We start from the raw sequence: 15,451 nt of genomic DNA, 5'->3' as shown, positions 1-15,451 counted from the left end.
TAATTTGTTAAAGTCTGTCATTGACAACAGTCCCTTCCCTAATCTGTTCTAATGGTTTGTTACTCTTAGCATTAGAAGTCTACCTCCACAAGTAACCCAAGTCTTCAGTCCTATTATTTCTCAACTATTTCTTGGTTTAGCTCCCCTAACCCTTTATCTTCTTCATCCTTGTTGAAGCCTAGTGCATGTGAATAACTTAAGACCACACTGTAGGAGATGAAAAAATAGAAATTTTAACTTTTTATTTCTTGTGTGTCATTCTTGGATATCTTCTTCTACTGAAAGCATCCAGAACAAACTAAAACCCTTTCCCTACCCAAAATTGAACACTGTATTCTAACTAAACAGTACTGAATTCAGTTGAACAGTTACTCCAAGTATTTACTCCCTTGCTACACCACAGTAGAGCATTTTTTTCTGCACCAGCAGAACAAGGTTAATCACAAACTGAGCACCAATCAATCAATAACGTGCACATCTCAGCTTACTCAGCTCTTTCAGAACTTGAAAAGTATGCTTCAAGCAGACATTTGAACAACAGAATTCAAAATGCACTAAACAGAGTAGGAAGAGCAGCTTGAGTTGAGAGGCACCAGAAAAAGTACAGAAAACAGCCAGCTTTATACAAGCTAAAGTGAAAACGACAAGATAATTAATAAACCAACTGGAATCTAGAAGCCTCTAGGATATAGTGCTTAAGCCTGAAATAGAAAGTGAGAGCTGATAACAATTCCAAATTATTTTAGCCATTAATTAACAGCATTCCAATAATAGTGCTGTTAACACAAGAGTGAGAGCAGAAACTCTAATTTGTAACATTTGCAAAAAGCTTCACTGCAAGCAGGAGACCCTTACGTGTCAGTACTGTGTAAAGGTTTCCTGGGTGAAGGGTGGCAATAGAAAACTAGTTAAAAACAAAAAAAAAATTAAATTTAAGTCTTCAATACAATTAAAAATGCAACCCAGAGATTAAACCCCTCCAACTTGTGGCTCATCACTTGGGATGTACATTTTTATATCCATATTATCAACCAGGTTTCCCCCCTACTCATAAAATAAAATGTAAGTGCATTGTATTCAGTGAATGCAAATGCAGTTCTGAGTCACACCTCATGAAAGGTTAACAAGTACACTGACAAATGTGAATTAATTGCAACGACCATGCCAAGGTTCATTGCAAGCACTAAGATGGCACCTTAAATGAACAACTTTGATCTAACATCATGGTTTCTGCTTTTCCTCATGAAGGGCATTTCAAACCCCTCTACAAAAAGCACTTCAGAATTGTCATGTGTTCCTGTGCCAGTGGACAACACCTGAGCAAAGCACCATCCTTATTTTAAGAGGGAAAACAACAGCGCAGCAGTTAAATTAGTTCAGTCATCAAAAGAGAAAAAAAATAAGCCACAGAAGAGGTAGAAAGAAAATTCTTGCCTCTTGACTTCCAATACTGTGGCTGTACCAGTGTTTCCTGCCTCTTTCTACCACTGGTTAACAAAACCAGTGGTATCAGGCACAAGAGGTCCTAGGCACTGACAAAAATACAAAAATAGCTCAAGTACTGAAACTTGCTGGGGGAAAGGAAGGTAAGCACTAATGCAAAATTAAAGAAGTATAAAGTTTAACTTCTCTTTGTAAAGAGTTCAAGCAACTGAACTATGAAGGTACCTGTTACACTTCTGTGTGCTACTACCTAAGCAGTAAAATCACTTAAGAATTATCTCTGCCTTTAAACAGCATCTACTACAGAAAAGCATCAGTAAAGAAGCAAAGGGGATGAAGGAGGAGTCGCTAAAACCTGAGGCATAAGCAGGCATAAAAGAATGACAAGAGCAGCCCCCAGCAAAAGGAATTTCTGCTTGAAGAAAGGTATTAGAAATGGGGGGGAGGGATGACATGGGACACAGAATGACCAACAGCTAGTGAACATCTTTGTTAATTAACCAACATAGAAAGGAAATGTACTTTTAAACACTAAATTTATTTTTCTCCTTTCTGTAGTAGTCTTTACTTGAAAAGAGTGGGCAATTAAAACTCCAGTATTCTAAACCACAATGTAAGACAATTTTTCCCTCAGAGGAAAAAGATTACAACTGCCTCGTCCAAAAACGGAAATCAAGAACTGATACCTGTGTGAAAATAAGAAAATGTCAGTAGTTTTTATGCTTTCGCACTATCTTTCATAGAAAAAGAAATTTAAAGAATACCTAAAATCAGTAAGAGGAAATTCTCTTTAAGATCACAGAAATCCTGAACCTCAGTGCTACAGAGTATTACTGAGGACAAACTTGCCTCAGCATTCACGCTGAATGTAAAACCTACAGCAGACAGGATGAAACAGGTATTGATTGATATCAATCTCCACCACTGGGTATAACTCAGACGTTGGGATTTATAAGTCTCTTACTAGCACTTTCAGCAGCAGTAATGTTGAAGGCAGTGCTAGGAAATTAAGTATCAAATGTTGATGGACCGGGAGACCTTACTGGCTACCGCACATCCCATGGACTGTAGCAGCAAACACTCCTCGCAGCATTTAAGACCAATCTGGGGTAAAAAAGCTAGGTACCTGGTTAAAGGGGTGCATTCAGATCTGCAAAATACAGCATTTAGCTCATTTTGAGCTTCTGCCACCCCCTTGCAACCAAATTATTTGCTATCCTAGCAGCAAGAAAACAGGGAAGAGTAGCAGCTCCTGCTTCCCATATTAAAAGAAAAAAAACCACACACACAAAAAAACCCCACAACACAAAACAGACCAACAAAAAACCCACCAGCTGTTGCTTCGAATCCTTCCCATGAACTTGAATCCAGTAAAGGAAAAATTTTATCTGCCTTCCAAAGGATACTTTATAGCCTCAGATGGTCTGGTCCTCCTCCCCTCCCCCAAAACAAAACAAAAGCAGGAATTGCACATTTTCATGTACGGGTAAACAATGAAAACCCCCAAGCATGGCAGCAGGAAGCAGGAGCAGCCAGTAGAACCCTCTGACCTCTTTCTTACCGTCCCAAACAGCAAGAACAGCTTTGGCTCTATCACAATCCTCTCTGCAAAGGCAATGAAAAGTGCCTCATTTAAGGAGTCTTGACATACACACCGTCTAAACACATCTAAATTTATTGTTTATCAACATACCGAGAATGATAGCAGTGACAAGGAACATGTAATCTCCCATTACTGTCTCCAGGACAACTGATGCACGTGTTTTGCTTACACACTTCTGGTCAAAAGGAAGGAAATTACTCCAGGGTCTTAAAATGAGTTAAATTACAGTTCCATGGGCAGGGAAAGGGCCAAGATTAATCTTTAAGGATTAAGGTCTAAACTGACCTATATTACTCTCCACGAAGTTGGAACCCTGCAGCAAAATGAAACCAAGTTGAACACTTGTCAGTTCCCCTTCCCAGAAAAAAAAGTAATACTTCAATGCAATAGGAAGCTAACAAAAACTACTTAAACTTTTTCTATATGCCCTTTCTGCACTGAACACAATAAAAAAGGGCAGAGGACCAGCGCAGAGAATTAGAGGGTGGAAGAAACAGTCTTGAAGTCATAGGGGACAAAGGAAATCCGATACAGGAGAGTTTTACCTATTCAGCCGTGGACTGCTGCAGACCTAAAGAAAATTTACACAAACTCACAATTAACACTGGTGCAAGCAAATCATCAGATGCTCTCTAACAAAGCCTGTTGCCTTCAGCTTTCGTTATTTACCTCTTTCATTCCAATTTTTTACTTGACAGAAATTGCATTCACAGCTTATAAACCAGGTTTCAGAAACTATTCTCCAATTTCTTCTTAATCTACGAACCACTGACACCACCTCTAATCTGCATCTCCAGATTTCAAGTACTGTCAGAGCCAGACAGCATTCAGTTTCTGTGGTTCTTCTGCCATCTCTGAAACTATTTCTTCCATAGACATGATTCCCTGTGTCAGCTACCTCCAATGACACATCCCTCTAACAAAGCTTTCAAAACATGCCCTTGCAAATTTCAGCAGTTCATACACCTTTCAGCATAACACACCTGGGTAATCACAACAGTCTAGAGACTGTATCTGCTTTATACAAATAGAGAAAATCAGATCAAGCCAGCTGAAGTTTTTTGTGCTTTTGGTTGTTTGATTGTAGGCGGGGTTTTTTTGCATGTGATTTTTTTTATTATTTAATCACTTTCTACTCATGAAGACGTAATACTCAAAAGTCCCCACCAGTTGCAAGACTTGCATATCCCAGTGTCAGGATCACTAAACACTGAGCAAGCAACAAACTCCTACCTTCAGAAGCTCACATGGTAGAAAAAGTTACAAAAAATTAGAATAGGGAAAATTAAAAAAATTAAACCTAAAACACAAAGCCTGCAGGTTTTACAAGCTGTTCAGTCCCTAAATAGCCACTTTCTTCAACAGTTCATCTGATTAGCCATCAACTACTACCTGAATATGGAGAGCTGGACATGAAAAACAAGAGCTATTAGAAAGATCTATTTCATCATCTCCACAGAAGTCCTTCCTCTCCTACACCAAAAAGACTATTTAAAACCAGATATCTACCTGGATATCACATTTTCCATTTAATTTCCCATTCTTTCAACTTCATGTCTTCCTAATATATACAATAAACCACATTCATTGAACACTGTGGTAGAACACATTGGACTTCTGAGGTTCCTAAGTAGCAGTCATATACAAATCAAGAGACTCACTTGAAATTCATAACAATTTATGAACTCGAAACTTGCATTAATCTGCATTAATTTCTAGGGTTTTTTCTAAACACTTCAAAATATAAAAGACTGCTTTCAGTACAAAAACCACTATCTTGTAGAAGTTGCCATTCAGGGAGACAAGAATCACTGTGGTTCAGATGCTAAATAAGTAGATGCAGAATTAGAGTTTCAGTGTTCCTAACTAATTTCTGCTATCATTCCATACAAGAGTTCAAAGTGATACAGTAAGGAGTTGTTTGCTGCAGTTTTTAAAACCCTAACATCTAATTAAAGTCCTTTCAAGAAATTTAGTCAGTAAGTCCATGTTTTCATGTTACTCAGCAATGGTACTTAAAACTTCAGAACTCATACGAGATGAAAGGAAGAACAGATTTAGTCTGGAAACCGCATCTGATGGAGCTAAATATCAGTCACACACTTGAGTTTTCATTGACAAAACTGTACCTTGAGAACACAGAAAGTTCTCTGTTACAGCAGGAAAGACTTTTCCACAAATCCTAAGAGATATAAAAGGAATGGAAATAGCCTGTATTGTTACTATAAATGTTTTATCATATAAAAGACCATACTGCTACACAAGGCAATGCCTACCAGGGAAAGAAAAAACCCAATCATTTTGTTATACAAATGACAAAATATGAGTTATTTCTTGAGTTACCCTCTTACTGAAAAAAAACCCCACCACATTTATACATGCATAAAAAAATAGAAGACAACTCCTAAACCATCAAAGTCATGCATTTTACTACTTAACCTCCAAAAAGCACTCCTGCTTTTCTCTGCTCCTATCATACACCCCACCAAATATCTATTAGCTTGGTGGAACTTACAAAACCAAGATTCCCCCATTCAACTATTAGTCATCATGTGGTAAAAAATTATATAAAAAAAATAAAAGCAAAAGCCCTTTCAACAGCATGTAAAGTACTTTGTTTCAAAGTTACATCACTACATATGTAGAAGTTGTAACCATTTTTAAAGCTATTTCAGCAAATTACACATTCAAGACACCAGTGCTATTCTAAGAATATTCATTTCTTGATTAAGTACTCCAACACACTACTATGTTAACTACATATGCTTAGTACTTTTAATAATACCCAGGGCTGAGGCTGAATAAAGCTTGGAGCTTTTGACAGATAGGTATTATGCCATCTTCCTCTTATGTGTAATTTTAACCTTCACACAAAATAAAAGGTCAACGAACATAAACATCAATCCAAGCCATGTTGTACAAAAACTGGATTTAAGACATAATAGCACCAAAGGCAAATTAATTTCAGAACTGTTTTTCTCTTGTTGAATATCCTGTAGAGTTTACAGTCCTGTGAGTGAAAATGTGTGCCAGCAACTAGTGTCTCTTCCCTCTTTTGGGTTTGTTTGGGTTCTTTTGTTTGTTTTGTTTTGTTAACAGCACTCCCAAATTTTAGGTCCATTACATTTATTGCACAGGCCCTGATCTCAAACATACACATATATATTCTTTACAGAACCTCAGCCATAAATAAACCTTGCTTTGAGAAAATGAAAGGCTGTGGACCCCATCCACAAATCACACCATACAGGCAAAGGTGTTCCAATAAAGATATGAGGTAGGATAACAACCTGATTTCCAAGGTAACAAAAAAGGAGCCAGGTAGAGAAAGGAAGTGGTGGAATTTTGGACATCAGTAAGATAACAAGCTCTTCCAAAAAAACACGTAACATTTAATATTGTCTGGCCTCAATCCAGTTATGCACTTGACCTTACTGAGGTTTAATAGAATCAGAGATGATAAAGGCAGATTAGGTTTGAGGAATGTGGGACTTTCCCCATTAACACAAGCAAAAAAGAAAAGATTAAATGACCAAAGGCCAAAGGAGTCTGAATTTTTAAGGGACACTGCAATACCACTTCACTCCCAAGCTAACATTCACATTAAATACTTCAATATGAATCCCCAAGTGTTTCTCCTTTCAAGTGAACTTTTTGTGCAACACATTTACTACAGCACTGCTATTATCCTAGTCAAACTGCCAAAAACTGAGCTGCAGGCTGACGCTGCTACCATGCTAGGGCCTACAGGATACACTCTGCTTTCAAAGCACTTAAGACTGACTACAAGTCAACTAACACAGAAACAATGTAGTGAACAGTCTTTCAGCCAGAAAAAAAAAAGGAGGGGGGGAGGGGGGAAATCAAAGAGAAAGACTACAACTTATTAAAAAAAAAAAGCATCATCTGAGTAAAGGCTGTTGGGAAAGAGAATGAATGTGAAAACTGGCAATATACAACATAGGCTTCAAAATTAGTCCCAGGGATTCGACGAGAAAAATACTCTGTTACAGCTGCAGAAGTACAATCTGCACCATACTACAAAAGCAGGTTTACAACCGAAAAGAAAAAAAATATCAGATTTCCTCAAGAAACACAAAGGCTCCCCTATCCAATCCAACTTCTGTGGTACCAGCCAGGTCGATCCAAAGCCACTAAGGAACACTCGCTCCTCTTCCCTGCTACAGATTTCAGAGGCTCTCGCCGCGCTAAAACGTGTCTGTGCCCAAAGAGCTGCCTCTGCTTCTCTTCGGATCACACAACCCCACTCTCCGGCGAGCTCAGTAACAGAATAAATCAATAACAACAACAACAAAAAAAAAAAAGAAATCACCACACCAGAACCAAACCCCCAAAAACCCCAAAACGCACAAAAAGAAGAAACCTTAACCACTTCCCCCGCGCTCCCACCCAGGCTTTAACAGGCAACCACAGATTTACCAGCACGCCCGGAGAGAGGAAGGGGCAAAGCCCGGCTCCGGCAGCGAGGGGACACCTTCTCCTCCCCCTCCTCCCTCCCCTTTCCCTTTGTTTACTTTACGGACCGTCCCGCTCCGCCTCGCCGAGCCGCGGCCCCGCCACCGCCGAGCCGCCAGCACCTCGCCGCCTCTCGCCACATCCGGTGGGACCGGACCGGCGCGGCCGCCCCGGCCCCGGGGAGCAGGGAGGGCCGGCCGCCAGCCGAGCCCCCCGGGCGGGCGGGCAGGGCGGAGGGGCCGGCCGGCTTCGCCCCGGGGAGGAGCGGGGGAGGCAGGCGGTACACCAGATGACCTCTCCCCGCAGGCTCCTCTTCTCCCATTCCCTTCCCATCCTGCCCGTCCCACCAACACCGCCCAACGCGGCTCCCCCGCAGGCGCCGCTGGCGAGGGAAGGGAAGCGGCGCTGCCCGGACCCCCAGCCCCATATCCGCCTTCCCCCTCGGCCGGCTGCAGCACCTCGCTTGCACCGCGGCCACGGGGCGCCCTCAGCCGCGGGAGGCTTCCCCGGCCGCGGGCACCCACGGCTGCGGTTCGTGGGTGCAGGTACGTGTGTGCGCTCACGCAAACCCCGTGGGAGGATGGGGTGTCTCCTGTGCCCCCTCCCCGGCGTCCAAGGCAGCCCCTCCCGAGCAATACAGAAGAAACGGGCGGCTCTGCCCCTCAGGAGACGGGGCCGCCGTCGCACCCCGAGCCGGGGGGGACACACACGGGGGACACACACGAAAGGAGAACCCGCTGCCCCCCCACACCCCTTTCCACCGCTTCCCTCCCCGTTACGTAAGTTAGGGCCATCGGGGCCGCTGCGCCTTATTCTGCGGGTCCCCCTCGCCCCTTCCGTCCCCTCCTCCTCCCCTCAGGCAGCCCCCGCCGCCAGCACTCACCGCGCTGCGAGCAGCCTCCTCCGGCCGGCGGGCGGGCGGAGGGGCCGCGGCGAGCTGGGGGCGAGAAGCAGCGAACTTGTCCCGCCGAGCGCCGGCTGCTGTGGACGCCCGCCTGCCGCTCGCTCTAGGTGGGTCTGCGCGGCGGTGCGGGCAGCTGCCTGCCTGCCTGCCTGCCTGCCCGCCCGCCCCGGCCACTCCAGGCCGCTCCCCCGCCCTCCCGGCGCGCTGCACCATGGGATGCGCGGCTGCCCTCTCTCTCCCCCTCCCTCCCCGCCCGGCTCGCTCCCCACACTAACATGGCTGCGGGGGATGGAGGGGGGGCGGGCTGCCGCCCCTCAAGCCGGGGGCGGGGGGGGAGGCGCCCCGCCCCGCCCCACCTGCGCAGGCGCGGCGTGCGGGCCTCAGGTGGCGCGAGCCGTTAGTCCCCCGCCGTCGCCTGGAATCCTGTCAGGGGCGGTGGTGATGGCGGCCGGGCGCATCCCTTCCCTCCGCCGGCCTCAAGGGGCTCTTTCCTGCCTCCTTCCCCGAGGCAATGCGGATCCTGAGGGGCCGGGGGGGTGGGGGGTGTTAGCTCGAGAAGAGGGGAGGTTTAACCCCTTGTCCTCACTCCGCTTCTCAGAGGCGGCTCTCAAGCTCGGCTCCTCGGTGTCTCCCTGTTCATTTGTGACCGGGCGTCCCAGCTGCCCGGAGGCATGAAGACGCCTCAGACAAACTCGCTCTGTTGGCTTGTTCTGGGACCTCTGGCCTTGCTTCATTGCCACGGCGGCACCGGTTGGCACAATTGTTCTCTTGTTTCAAGACTAGGATATTCTTTCAAGAAAATACTTGCATATTTACTTACGTATGACCTCAGTGTTTGCGTGCTTGTCAGTCGTTGAGTATATTTAATAACCTAGGTCTGAAATGGTCATTTTAAAAGTCCCTATTAAACCATCGCTTGCCTCTAGTGGCAGTTGGACTCCCTTTTTGCTCCTCTGCATGCCCCACGCAGCCTGAGCTTGAGCAGATCCTGAACCTCCACCTCTGGAAGTTGCCAGTGTGTCTGGAAACCTGAGGTAGGGTGCATTTCACTTTGGATTACGTGTATCTGGAGCCGACTTAGCTGGCTGGGCTGCCTTTATAGTTGGTAGAGAACTAGTCACTGCAGTGCCATTTGGGATGCGATTCATCTGATCAAATATGGGTAGTTTAAGGTAGGACATGTCACACTCTTAAACTTACCTATATTTATTAGTTTTAGAGGTACTATAAGGACACTCAAGGGAGCCATGGTTAATGAGTAGGCACCTAGATTGTATATCCAGTTTTTCAGGTGATTCCCACCTAAAATGTCCCAGGCCCCTATAGGAGCCAATCCATCAGGTAAGCTCTGAACAGGATATAAATGCATTGAGCACCGTACAAAAATAAGTCCTAGAAATGTTCTTTTTAACAGCAGTACAGTAATCCTAAGCATCTTTTATAGAAAAATGCTTGGCCATTAGAGGAGAGAGTCCTTTAAGCCGCACAGTGTACGCTGGATGGAATAGTAAATGCACTCTACTCTTTCTACTGAAGCCGGACCACTATGCAGAAATGAAGGAAGGAAGGAAGGAAGAATGATTTCAGTTATTTTATAATTATTGGTCTTGGGATCACTATTGATGCTCTTGCCAGAAAAGGTAGAAATGTGCTAATTAAAATTACTGATGACAGAAAGTTGGGAGACATCAATAAAGAGGATGTTCACAGGAACACAGAGGAAAAATTGAGTGCTCTTGAGGACTGAGATAGTAAAAATGGAAGGAAATGCATGAGTAAAACAGGAGTATATTTTCTGATTAATATACAGGGAAGGGGTGGCATAAATACTGGAAAGAGAAAATGAAAGGGAAAATAGAGCTTCATAAATTTTTATTATATGGTATTTAGCAGTAGCAGGGAATTGCGCTAAATGACCCTTCCAAGCATTTGATCCCAATTATGAATCATTTCTTCTTTGTCTCAGCCTTCATCTAAAGATGTCAAAGTGCTCTAGCCTCTAAGCAAACTTGTGAAGAAGACAGCTATCCTCATTTTTTGTACTGGAAAGCTGAGACAGTATTTGAGTTGCCAAATTCACACATTATTCACTTGATGAACAGGCCTAAAAGCAAATAGCTCCTCTCCAGGGCTACATCCTACACATACAAGATAGTAGCAATACCTACTTTCTGTCATGTGTAGTATATCCTATTGATTTTATATACAGGTTTAATAAACATTCTTCAGGTATCTTTTCAAATGTCCTTGCTTTAATAAATAATTACTATTCCTGTGTGTTTATAACTGTCCTCTTCAGGTTCCCTGGGCAACATCAGTGTAACCAATTCTCTTCATTTTAGAGGTGAAAAAACTAATAAGAGACATGGGTAATTTATGGAGGAGACAGAGTAATGCTACAGCAATGGTAGAACTGTGAATCTGATTCTTATATTTTTGCTCAATCTTTTAATAGCTACACTTGTTCATACAGAAAAGAAGTGTGCTGTCTGTAGTCTGTGGGAACGTACCCATTGGTTTTAATGGGATAAAGGTAAACCCAAAATGATAAATCAAATCGATGGTTTGTAGCAATTCCTGAGAAGTGTCTGTTTCAGGTCCTGGTGACAAATTTTTTTGTTGGTTTCTTGTTACTTTCTTTCATCAGCAAGATACTTGTAAGAACTTTCATCAGCAAGATACTTGTTGCCTTCAGCAACAGACTGATTTTGATAAAACACTTGCAAGGAAATCTTTCTTATATTACAGAAAGCAGTTTGGTTTTAGTCAAATGTAAAGGAAGTTCCATAAAAGCTGATGATTCAAGCTCTCAGCTGGGAGAGGGGAGCTGTGTTGCTGTCCGATGGAATGTTACATGATTATCCAAAATGATGGCTTTAGCAGAAACTCATGAGACTCAAGTAGGATGAGAGTCATGGCTTCTGTATGGACTATAAGGCATCCAGATTAAAATCTCTGCCATTCCCGTGCCCCTCCCCCCCTTCCCCCAACTTCAGGGCCCCATGCAAACTAATTGCCTCTGAGAAAGATACTTCTAGAAGTTCATACATCCTACCTATTGAGAATACCATGAATCGCTCTCTGATTACCCCTATTTTTCTCAACTGTCTAAGGGAGAACCTAGGTAATTAGCCTAAATCTTTACATCACTGAACTTTTATAAGTTGTGATTCGCACCTTTGTCTTCTAAGATTCTTGTTTTCTTCTGATTCTTGAGAACTTGTGCAGAAAAGTTAAAGTTAAAAAAGTTAAAGTTTTCTTGCCATGTCTGTCTACACAGAAGTTGTTGGTAAGTGGAAAAAAGACTATCCCCTATAATTTATTACCAGATGATTAATATTGAGGTAAGACATTCATTTTATTACTAATGGTATTATTTGCCTAGTCCATGCCATTATCTCATTTAATTTACAGTGATTATTAAACCTGTGCTGCATTGGTATAGACAAAAAGGTAGGAGACTTCATTATAGTGTAGCATGTATTGTCTTTCCTTTTATTAAGTGATGGAGCTGGGGGAAATGGCTCTAATGAGAGCTAGTTCTTTCCAGCATTTTGGAGAACAGCTTCAGTCTGGCATCTTCAGCTTTCCTGCAGGATGGTAAATATTTATTAAAGCAACCAGAGTGATCAGGCTTATTAGAGACAGGTAGCTCTGAACTGTGGGGCTGTTTCAAGCTGTGACAATGAAATGCAGAGGGATTTGGGAAAAAAGGAGAAAATGGCAAGATGTTAAGTATTTCACAATATACACAGTAACATTCTTCATTGTAAGAGGAAATGTGTAAATGTCTTTTTTTTTTTTTTTTAATCATCTAAATCAACCTGAAATGAAGAAGTCTTCAAGTGCATTCGTAAGGAGTCTACGTAGTACTCTGACCTTGGTAAGGAAATGAATATAGCAGATAAGTAGATAGAAATAAAATGACAATGCCTGTCATATCAGAGTTACAATCTGCTGCAAACCTGATGGTGCAAGTTTTTCTGATGTGGGAGTTTTCATATTTAGTTTGTAGGGTCAGCAGCATGGGTTACCTTGAGGGACCAGGTCCTACCTACATTTAACAGTGAATAATGCCACACAGATGGAGGATGCATGTTACAGCAGTTAGAGCCCCAGTGGTACATGCAGCCTCATGGCTAGAATTACAGACTTGAACAATTAAGGGCACCAAAATGTAAATAATCTTGATATGCACATCTCTGCTGCTCTCTGGATTTAAAAAAAAAAGAAAGACAAACCATTATATTAGCATGTCTGTGCAGCACCTAGAGTAGAAATGGAATGGAAAGTCACAAATGGAGGTTTTTCTAATTTATTAAAAAACAAAACAAACCACAAATTCTTAAGAAAAGCTCCAAGACAAATTGGCAAAATTGCGCAAGATCAGGAAGAAATTTTCAGGTGGAAAAAACTACCTACCAGCTGGGAGACCCACTTGATGAGTTGCTGTTATTAACTAAGACCTCCAAAGCAAATGTTAATGTGTTAATTAGAAGCAGGGTAATAACCTCCCAGATTTCCCAGTGGGAAACAAAAAAACCAAACCAAACCAAAAACAAGACTATTTTTTTCTGGCTATAACTGGTTAAAACCAAACATGTCAGCAAGGGACCCCCACCCCCCACCCCCAGTACTGCTTCTTCATTTTCTGAAGCGTTTGCAGCATTGCTGCCCTATTGGTAATGTAGACCACCTTACCTGGCATTTCAGCATGGTAACTAGATAGAAGCACGGAATCCAGAAGTTTATTTATCTTTCCAGAAAATCAAATAAAATCTCTATCCTGACTGGTAGCTTTGATTTCTAGAAAGAAAGAAAAAGTCCCGCATTGGCTTAGACTGGTTCCAAGTAAGAAAAAAGTAAGAAAAGGAAATTAAAAGGGAAGAGGAGAGATTCATTCTCTGTCTGTCCTGTCAGTATAAAAACACAAGAGTCTGAATGAGCTCTCACACGGAGCCCTACTCATTTTATTTTGGCTTCCGTGATAGAAATCAACTTTTTTTTTTTTTTTTTTTTTTTTTTTTTTTTTGCTAACCAACCTCCAGAAGAACTTGTAGCCAAGCAAAATCAAACCATATGTTTTAAAATTGCATTCTGTTGAGACCAAACAGCATAAAGGGATGTAGCTCTTACGGACATTTAGGAAACACTTGAATTCTTTGACTTACCTTCTGCAGTTTTTTACCATTTGGATGCCTTGAGCTGTGTTGCATGCTTTTCTCAGAAAGGCTCAAGAGAGATGGAGGGTATTCAGGCGTATGCATTATCCGCGGGGCTAGCTTGTGGGAAAGCCAGGACTGGAGCCACAGTACTTACATTCCAGGAGCGCATTTGATGACTTTCCCAGTAAAGACACAGCCTTTCTTATCTCTCAGCTCTGAGCCAGCCCACGATCCTTATATTTTCATTTAGTATTCATAAGAATTGAAAAAACTCCTTTTTTTTTTTTATTATTTTGTCTTTACACAGTTCTGGTTCTTTGTGATTAATCAGATCAACTCAGCTTTTTGCAGGAACTGTGACAGTACCGTCATCACTCTGTTCTCTCTCAAATTCCTCCCAAAATCCCTTCAGCTGCTTTGGTAAGCTTACACTTTTACTGTGGAGTCCCTTGATGTGTAAAATATATGTGATGTTTTGATCAAAGGAGTTCTTGTACTTAATGTAAATTTCAACACACTTATAGCAGTCAGATGTGAATGTATAGATCTAATCCTCCTGTTCACCACTGGGCCCACAGGACATCAGTGCAGCTAGCAAGGAGGGCAGGGATGATTGGTGAGGAATATTTTAACTTCTATATTTGATTTTAAGACTGCGTTAAGCTTTATCCATTTATGATAAGATTAACTAATGTTCTGAACACCTATCATCTGAAAGGTTACAACAATCACATTTGGGAACAGTTGTCTTTTTTTCTTTCACATTTTTTTCAACATCTGAGCGAATGGCCAAAAAAAATCTCCTTTCTGCAATCCTTTTGGCCACTTTAAGTGGCATTTTAGATATCAGAGAATTATTTTCTGTAGATTTATTTTCAAACACAAACCCAAATACATTAAGTAGGGAGACTGTTTTCTGTGGGGTATTAATGGTCATTGCTGACCAGTCTCATATTCAGTGAGTGATTTTGAATGTATGTGAACATTGGTTTTTCTGATGTTTTGTTTATTTTCCAGTCTCTGTTTATTCAACTGTAGTATCTACAAATTTATCAACCTAATTTTTAATTCTAGGTGGAAGGAATTCTGAAGAGACAATGCCACCTTGGAATCTGTCCCAGAATCTTGAAGACTTTGATACTACTTTGATTTGGAATTTAGGAGTGGCATACAGGACTGGTAGTTGTTCCATATGCCTTTCCAGTGAGTTACAGGGTTCTTCTTATTTTCCCTGAAGTTGTGGCCCTGGAAATTTACTCTTTCTCTCCTCTCTAACAAAAGAATAGAGATGAGGGGCTCTAATTGCTCCATTGGACCAAGTGTCATTGGCTTTCATAACTGTGTAGGATGTGGTGAAGAGGACATGTTCTAGCAGTGACTTGTGGGGTGGGGTGAGTCTTCCTATCCTGTATCCTGTTGCAGAGGCAATCCTCTTGCATTACATTTTCCTCTTGTTAAAAAAAGTTACTTTAAGTTATAGGCCAAGATACTGCTGACCTGTATGAATTCATTTTACAATGGCTGTGTAGAGAGTCCCTGCTGTCTACATGAAGTCATTACTTGGGAACCACTGAATGAGTTACCTCATAAAATTAAGTCAGCCAGCAGAAGGCTTCTGTCATTCCTTTGATTTGTTCATCCTGTGCTACTTTGAAAGCTGGAATAAAAATGGAATAAAAGGATTGTAATTTTCTTGAGTTCAGGTCCTTGCTCTTCAGATGCCTAATTAAAAATCGATCATTTATTCTCCTTTAGGATTCTGCAAAGAAAGGGTACTGCTCTTACAAGTTTTTGAAGGGAGCCTCTGCAATGGATAAAATACAGAGCTAATTATCATAGCAGGTACGTTTAGAAGACAGC

At 42.1% G+C, this 15,451-nt stretch overlaps 1 protein-coding gene and 1 long non-coding RNA gene across 3 annotated transcripts in view; one reads left to right on the top strand and one right to left on the bottom strand.

Annotated features, from left to right (window-relative positions):
- Nucleotides 1-8,625, bottom strand: part of PTK2 (protein tyrosine kinase 2) — a 223,860-nt gene extending 215,235 nt beyond the window's left edge. Inside the window, exon 1 of the mRNA XM_055703764.1 lies at nt 8,406-8,625. The gene's annotated coding sequence lies outside the window, so the exon portion shown is untranslated. The remainder of the gene's footprint in view (nt 1-8,405) is intronic.
- Nucleotides 8,626-8,922: 297 nt separating this feature from the next.
- LOC114016012 (uncharacterized) lies at nt 8,923-15,201 on the top strand. 2 transcript variants are annotated; one of them, XR_003560256.2, is made up of 3 exons: nt 8,923-12,309; nt 13,899-14,011; nt 14,666-15,201. It is a non-coding gene; the product is annotated as an uncharacterized LOC114016012 (long non-coding RNA). The 2 variants fall into 2 exon arrangements; XR_008731205.1 differs by lacking the exon at nt 8,923-12,309 and having other exon boundaries at nt 12,318-14,011.
- Nucleotides 15,202-15,451: the final 250 nt, after the last annotated feature.

This window comes from Falco cherrug, chromosome 3, assembly GCF_023634085.1.
Source record: "Falco cherrug isolate bFalChe1 chromosome 3, bFalChe1.pri, whole genome shotgun sequence".
NCBI classification, from domain to species: Eukaryota; Metazoa; Chordata; class Aves; order Falconiformes; family Falconidae; genus Falco; species Falco cherrug.
Note: the sequence above shows the minus strand (reverse complement) of the source record. Positions and strands in the feature narration are given on the sequence as shown.